The following is a 7,707-nucleotide window of genomic DNA, read 5'->3' as shown; positions in this document are numbered from 1 at the left end:
GTACTTTTATAAAGCGCACAATTGATGCAATTCAGTCACAAACATCAGGACTCATTTCCCAAACTTCCTGGTGCAGAAATATAATTGGGTTTATCCTGGACAATGTGGGGTAAGAGCAACTTTTCTCCTCGATTCCTGTGTGCTGCTAAAGGCTCCCTTTCCTTCTCTGCTGGCTAATGGCATTTTTGGACTTCAACACAGAAATATCTTGGAAGCTGGGACTGGGATGACATCTCCCTTGCATGGTAATGAAGTCTTGACAGAGGAGATGACAGATGGAACTCCAGGATCAATCCAGCTATGTTTTTATTTTTTCCAAGAAGATACTGAAATGGGAAGGTTTATAACAAATTATAATTAAGTTGCAGGTTTCTTGGTTTCTGCTGATGAGTTTCTCTCATCATAGACTTTGGGGAAACTTCCAGGGAAAATTCTGCAGTACTGCACCACTAACATGGGTGCAGGTTGATTTCTTAAACAGTCCAGTTAAGTTTTCCTAAATGCTCCCAAGGTTCTGGAGCTGGGCGCTTTGGTCAGAGGTCACATTTTTGGTGTGGTGCTCTGCAATCTGCATCAAATCCCATCACAAAACCTGGGAATGGCTTTTGCAGGACAAACATCCAGGTAACCTTGACATTCTCTGTCCAGAGCAGCCTCCTGAAGAACTGGATGGGGCTGAAATTCCTGTGGTCTCCTTGGCAAACGTTCCAGCTGCTGCAAATAACCTGGTTAATCCTTGGCTTATTTATTGGGCATTGGTGTGGTGAGACCTGCTCAGAGGCAAGAGGCTTCCTGAGCATCTCCTGTTCCTGTGGAAAACTGGTGGGACACAGAGCCCAGGCTCAGCCCAGGAAGGTCAGTCCTGCAGCAGCTCTGGGAGCTCCAAATGTGCTGGAAAAGCTTCCCAGGGAGCTGCTCCCTGGGCTGGAAAGAGGCAGGAGGAGGGGAGGCCCTGCAGCTGGGGGGGCTGGAGGGAAGGAAGGAAGGAAGGAGTGACTCTGAGGCACTGGCAGAGGAGCTGCAGCCAAGGTGCTCAGCTGGGAGCAGAGCAGGAGCCAGGCTCCTCAGGGCAGATGGCAGAGCTGGATGCAGAGGCCAAGGAGAAGGAAGGAAATTATTCCCAGAGAGAAGGTGGCAGAGGCAGAGCGTGACAGGCTGAGGCAGAGAGAGAGAAATACAGTGACCGAAGGCAAGGGAGGATTTAATTTTTAATCAGCCACAATGAATTCCTTCCACATCTGAAGTCTGGTGAGAACACGGAGTGAGAGGTGGGTTTGCTTTGGTGGGTCCCAGCAGAGAGGGAGGCAAAGGGGTCTCTCAGGGAGCTGAAGTCCTCAGGGCTGAGCTGGGAGCTGCTGGGGGTGTCTGGCTGTGGGACAATCCTGGGAAATCCCTGGAGTTTTCCTTGTTGCAGCATGGATGGGATTTTTTACTCTGCATGTTGTGCTGCTCTGGGCATGATCTGGCTGAGTCAGGGGTGGTGGATCCCCCTGCTCCATGGCCCAAAATTCAGCTGCAGAAAGGTCCATCCCTTGGGATAAGGACTTTGCCACTGAGGCTTGGAGCTGATAGAGGAATGAGGGAATTTCTTTTCACTCATGGTTGCAGGAGGCTCAAGAATAATTCCTCCTCAGGAAGGCTTGGGTTTGGAGGGGCCTTTTCCCCCTCAGATGGGGCTCCCTGTCTGGCTATTTACTGTATTAATGACACGAGGCAGAATTCCAGCAAACAGGATGAGCACATTCATTACTGGGACAATTTGGGATAATTACTGGGATAATTGTTCTGCTGCAGAGCTGGGACGTGGGCAGAGCATTGGCTGCAGGATCTGCCTTCTCCTTTCTCCCCTCTTCCCTGCTTTCCTCCCACATCCTCTCTTTGCTCCTCATCCAGCAGCAGGGAAATTCTCAGTCTGACTGCCAGGATAATTTCCATTCCCTGTAAATAGTCCTCAGTGAGAAATTCTTCCAGGGAAGTTTCATCCCTTTCCTCCAAAGTGCTCCTGTGTTATTTTTAATAGGTAGAACATTTCCATCTAAATCACTGCAGTTATTTCTACTTCCTCAAATAACATTTAGCTCTAAGTATAAAAAAATATAATAAATAATTCATAAAGAATTATGAGACTCTTTAAAATAAACTTGTTAGTTTTAGGTACATCTAACTTTCAAGACAAGGAATAGCAACACTTTCTGATTCAAACATGCACCTAAATCCAATAAAATGTGGCTATTCTGACACATTTCCAGGTTTTCCCTGTTTCAGAGGATTAAATTTCCCTCTATCAGCCATCCAGAAGCCATTTAGGAATCAGCTGAGTCCCCTGTGCCTCCACCTGCTCTGCCCTGCCCTCCACCCCACATGGAATGAGTAATTTTGTGCTTCAGAAGGTGTGGGGGGGGATTAATTTTTCCTCTTTTGTTCTTGGCTTGCCTTAGGCTGCCTTTTTGTAGCAATGTGGAAAAGTGGGGTAAGTTCAGAGCTCTTCCTTAGGTTTTATGGGAATTTCTGGATAATGGCAAGCTGGGACCTGACTGGGAGCAGTGGTTGTTGTCCTTCTCCAAGGAATATAGGGAGAAGGAGTTTGGGGGTATTTTGGAGAGAATGACAATGTCTCTGTGCCTGACTCCTGGATTTAAAATCTTGTACCAAAGTGCTTTGTGTGCCAGGGGTCCAGGGAAAAGCAGATGAAGGTGTTTTCTGGAGGAGTTTGCAGGAGTTTTTGCTCTTTATTCCCATCGTGGCTGCATCTCCATGAAATCCTGCCCTGCCAGTCAATCCTCAGCCAGACCATGAGCCCTTCCAGCCTCTTTGCTGCCCCTCCAGCTCCTCCCACCCAAAACTGCAGCCCTGGCACTGCTGTCCCCTCAACCCTGACAGAACAGAGCCAGAGCAAAGCCTGTCCTAAATCACAGAGAGCTTTGGGTGACCTTGGCTGCAGCTCCTCAATCAGACCTTGTGTTGCTGCCTCTGCAAGTCTCTGGTGTGTAGATGTTATGGAAGCAGCCCCTGACTTTTGGGGGAGCTCTTATGGTGTGATAAAAACCGAATTTTTCTGTGGGAACTGGACTTGAAATCTTGGTTGGGGCTGGGATTTGTTGTACCAGGTGTCATTTGTCTCATCTGCTCCCAGTTCTGATGCTGGCTCACACAGGCAGCTGCTTCCTGTTGCCAGGTGCCCAGAGGGTTTGGTCTTTGGGGGGTGTTGGAACACTCCTATGGGAGATGGGATCCCAATCCCTGCTTTATCAGTGGCCTTTTTCCTGTGGCCATAAATGTGATTTTGGGGCCATTTTCCTCTGGTTCTCTGTTCTTTCTTCAAGGTTTGTAAACACCCTGGAGGTGTGTTCAGCTTGGAATACATGAATTTACTGTGGTTAAATACTCCTCTCCCTGTACCTTAGGGACTGTCACGACCATCCATCTTTTTTCTAGAAATTTAATCAATCTGCCTTGCTGTATTCCCAGGATTTTTAACTCTGAGTTTTAGTTTTTCAGCTGGAAATTCTGTGCTCTGTCAGCTGGGGAATGCTCTGGAGCATAAGGAGGTTAGCTATGGAGTTTATCAGTAATTTATGTTTTCTAATAAATGATCCTGTTCTGCAATTAATAAGGATTCAGGATTCATTAAGGAGCTGTCTCTGGTCAGTAAATCTAAGCATGAAGAAAACTCCAAAATTCAGATCTAAAAGTCAACAACTGAGAGAATGAGCACTTCAGTGTCTGTGCTCTGGGCTGACTGGATTTGAGCTGGGTTTTACCTGTTTTTTTCCTAAATTTCCCAAGGGAGGTGGAATTGCTGCTGCTTTCCTCTCTCATCCAGCATGTCTGCAGGGATGAGCAGGGAGTTTTGGGCAGCATCTCTGTGCGTGTGAAACAAGCTGAGACAGCAAAAGGGCCCTTCCTATGAGTGAAAAAACCTCTAAAGAAATGTTTTATGCTCTAAGTCAGGTGCCTGAACGCTTGGCTGCCTGCTGTAACCTGGGAGCACAGATCCAAACTGGGAATTCTGAAGCATTTGCCTAACCTGGGCCGGGCTTGCTGGCACCCACCCAAACTCGGAGCTGCTGGCATGAACCTGACAGGCCATTGTTTTATTGAAGCTGACGTGCTGAATGGGGCTCTTTTTTTGCTGATATTCTTTACCTGTCTCGTTGTGTTAAAGTGGGGAGCGCTGGGGGCAGGTGGGCCCGGGCCTAGGCCCCACTCGCAGGCCTCGGAGCGCCCGGCGTGGCCGACGGGGACCCCGTGGCACAAGAAAGAGTTGCTAAGAACAAATCTCTATTGTTCCCTGTCATCTTTAAATGAGTGTCAAAGTAGGCAGGGGGGCTTTGACCGTTAACCGCACAATTTAGCCGGCCCCTTGTGTCCGGCAGCCCCCTCCGCCTTGGAGCTCCTGGGATGAGAAAAGGCGGCCTCAGCCCCTTCTAAATGGGCCAACTCTTCTCCTTTGTGTGCAGACTGCCCAGTGTGAAATCCGCAGTGACGTTAAATGTTTTCTAATGAATAATTACTGAAAGGAAATGGAGGAATATATGTGTCATGGATTGTAGCACGTTAAAATGTTTTCTTTTGGGCACAAAAATGTTGTCCTTCAGCAGCGCCGCGATTGTTTCAGGGAGCCTTTTGTGGGGGTTTGGATTCTCAATGGATTATCTGTGAGCGCTCGCTTTTCCAATAGGAATCAAAAGGGTCCTTTGGCAAACTAATGTTTTTCAAAATGGCAGCCATGAAGCCCATTTAGTATTTAAAGTTTGGGGTTTAAAGAAATGTTTGAACTCGGGAGATTTTCTCACTTTTTTTCTTTCTTTTGATTTATGAAAGTGAAGTGGTTCACCTCGACCTCTCCTCTATTGAGAAAGACAGACAGTCACCCTTTAACAAGTCTATAGCAGACCATGCCCTGGAGACAGACAAGAGGCCTTAAGAACTCTTGGCGTTTCCCTGGGCTGTTGATTAACCTTAAAACCCTCTTATTCTGTATTCTTTTGAAAAGAAATTAGGTTACAATGTGTAAATTTTTCCACAGTATAATTGTATTTATGAATTCTCCTGCCTAGAGGAGCGTGTACAGTAGTGCCAGACAGTCCAAGTGCCTCCCTGCACACACAAAATATCCCTTTTCCATGGCTGCTGCATTCCCAAGCATGGTCCATGTCCAGCATTCCAGTTCTGTTAGAAATCTGAACGAGGTTTCCAGAGATCTGTGAAAAGTCTCAGTGAAATATCTAAAAATCATCTTGTTTTGTTGGCTTTGCTGTGACGGGATGAGCGTAACTTGGTCCTGTGGTGGAATCTGCTCTGCTTTAATCCCTTTTTTATGGGCTTCTCATTTATCTGAAAACTAAGCCGAGCAGATGAATTCTCAGGAGCCACACTAAGGTTTCCTCAGGAGAGGGAAAATATTCCCATTGCCCTGTGCTGGCTGTTCTTCCTGGGTGGGGACGTGTCACCCCAAGTCCTGCTGCCAAGATCTGACACTCTGAATTTCCTTTGGGGACAATTGGATGAGTCCTGACTGCTCCTGGAGCAGACACAGGGCATCCCTACAGAGTGATGCTGTCCTGACCCCAAGGTCACGGCCAGAGGAAGATCCAGGATTGCCGGGCCGTGGCCGTGCTCCCCCGCTGACCCTGCCAATGCCTCTGGCAGAACATCTTCCTTTTCCATTCTCTGTGGTCACGGCCCCTTGGGCCAATTCCTCCCGAGAGCCGAGGGTGGAGCAGAGCTGGGGGGTTCCTTGTTATGATCCCTGCAGCCCAGGACTCCTAATGAGCGAGTTCCTGGAGCACACGAGGGGAGCAGGATGGGTCAGGGAGCTGCTGCCTCTCTCAGTAAAGGAGTATTTCCAAAACAGAGCTCCCATGTTCCTGATGGAATGTGTGTTAGCAGTGCTGCTCCCAGCTCAACTGTGCTGGGCCAGCCTGACACTCTCTATTACATCTTGTGTCCATTTTGAATCTTGTGTCCATTTTGAATCTTGTGTCCATTTTGAATTTTGTGTGTATTTTTAATCTCATGTCTATTTTTTATCTCATGTCTCTTTTGAACCAGGGATGTTCGCTTCCTGCACTTTCCTGTGGCACCACTTTTATATGCTTTTATCTCAGGGCTGTAACTGCAGAGCAAAGGCAAAAATGAGAAGTTTGGTGTCACGGAAATTTCCAGGATGCTGGAGCTGCGTCAGTGGGGTTTAGGTTGGATATCAGGGAAAGGTTCTTCCCCCAGAGGGTGATGGGCACTGACCAGGTTGCCCAGGGAATGGACACAGCCCTGAGGCTGCCAGAGCTCCAGAATTTGGACACCACTCCCAGGGATGCACAGGGTGTGATTGCTGGGGTGTCTGTGCAGGGCCAGGAGTGGATGATGATCCCTGTGGTCCCTTCCAGCTCAGGATATTTCATGATTCTGTGGTGCTAGGTGGAGACAGAGCAGAACAAACAGGCCAAACTGGGCTTTAGGATTTCTGTGTCCAGCCTTAGATAAGGCTTGAAGTGTTGAAGAGGATGGGAAGGAGAAGTTCTGCAGAGATCAGAATGGAAATGTGCTCTGGGTGGGAAAAATTAACTTTCTGTTACCAAAACCTGTTTCTGATACCAAACCCTGATTCTGTTGGGAAACAAAGGGGTTTAAACAACCTGGCTAATAAACAGGTGCTTTTCCCACTTCTCTGTGAAAATGTGCCTTACTGAGGGTTTTTTCATTTTAAGTTTTGAATGGTTTTGTTCATCCGCAGTATTTATTAGCTGGGGATAGATCAGAAATGCCTTTGCCTGGCTCGTGCTCTGAGGCATGAGGGAGGAGATCCAATTCCTGAGTGCTGCTGTAAGACCAAGGTGTCCTGTGGCACAGGAAGGGCTCTCCCATTTCTGGAGAACCTGATCCTGCCACGAGTCCCTTTAGGAGCTCCTCATCCAGCGAGGTGGGGCTTGGGTGGGAAACTCCTTAAATACAGAGCTCACAATTAATGCCAGGATCATCTGGAGAATGGAGAGGTCACTTGGTGCTGCTCATTTCCCAGATGGATGGGTTTTATCCTGTTGGAAACTGGGGAAATCTCTGTTGTTGCTGTCTTTGACAGGTGGGCAGAGGCAGGAAGAGCTGGCACCTAGTGGGAGTCGGTGTCCAGCAGGAAAATAATTTTTGAGTGGAGAAAACTGCCTGTTGCATATGAAAAAAAGAGAAGGAAATCCATGGAAACTGCGACTTAAACTGGGTTTTGCAGTGACCTCTAGTGGGAGCCGAGCCGGGAGCTGTGGGAAGCGGCTGAGCAGTGATGGGATGTATTTTGTGCCCGAATTTGCCCAAATTGCCCATCGGGAAGGTCAGAACCCATCGGTTCATCCCCAGAGACAGCCGTGGGTGTTTTGGTGAGAGGCAGAAGCTCCTGGAGGTGCTGCCGGCAGCTCCCGGCGCTGGGTGCTGACAGCTCTTGGATAATTCATTAAAGAGGGAGGATGGCGCATCCCTGCCCAAGGAGGGAGCAGCACAGAGCCCGACACACGATCCTGGGTGTCCGTGGGACTCAATTCCAGCCCCGGGAACTCTGTGGAAGCAGCACGGGCTGGACAAGGAGGTGAGGGGAGGGTGGAGGTAAAGCAGGACTCAGGTGTGACATAAAAACCACCTCGGGATTTGCAGGGTGGTGGAAGGGAAATCCGGCAGCTCCGGGATGGTTTGGGGTGTGGAGGATCCTTGAGGAGATTT

Source organism: Molothrus aeneus, chromosome 18 (assembly GCF_037042795.1).
Source record: "Molothrus aeneus isolate 106 chromosome 18, BPBGC_Maene_1.0, whole genome shotgun sequence".
NCBI lineage: Eukaryota > Metazoa > Chordata > Aves > Passeriformes > Icteridae > Molothrus > Molothrus aeneus.
The sequence above is the reverse complement of the archived record's forward strand: the minus strand, read 5'-3'. Positions refer to the sequence as shown.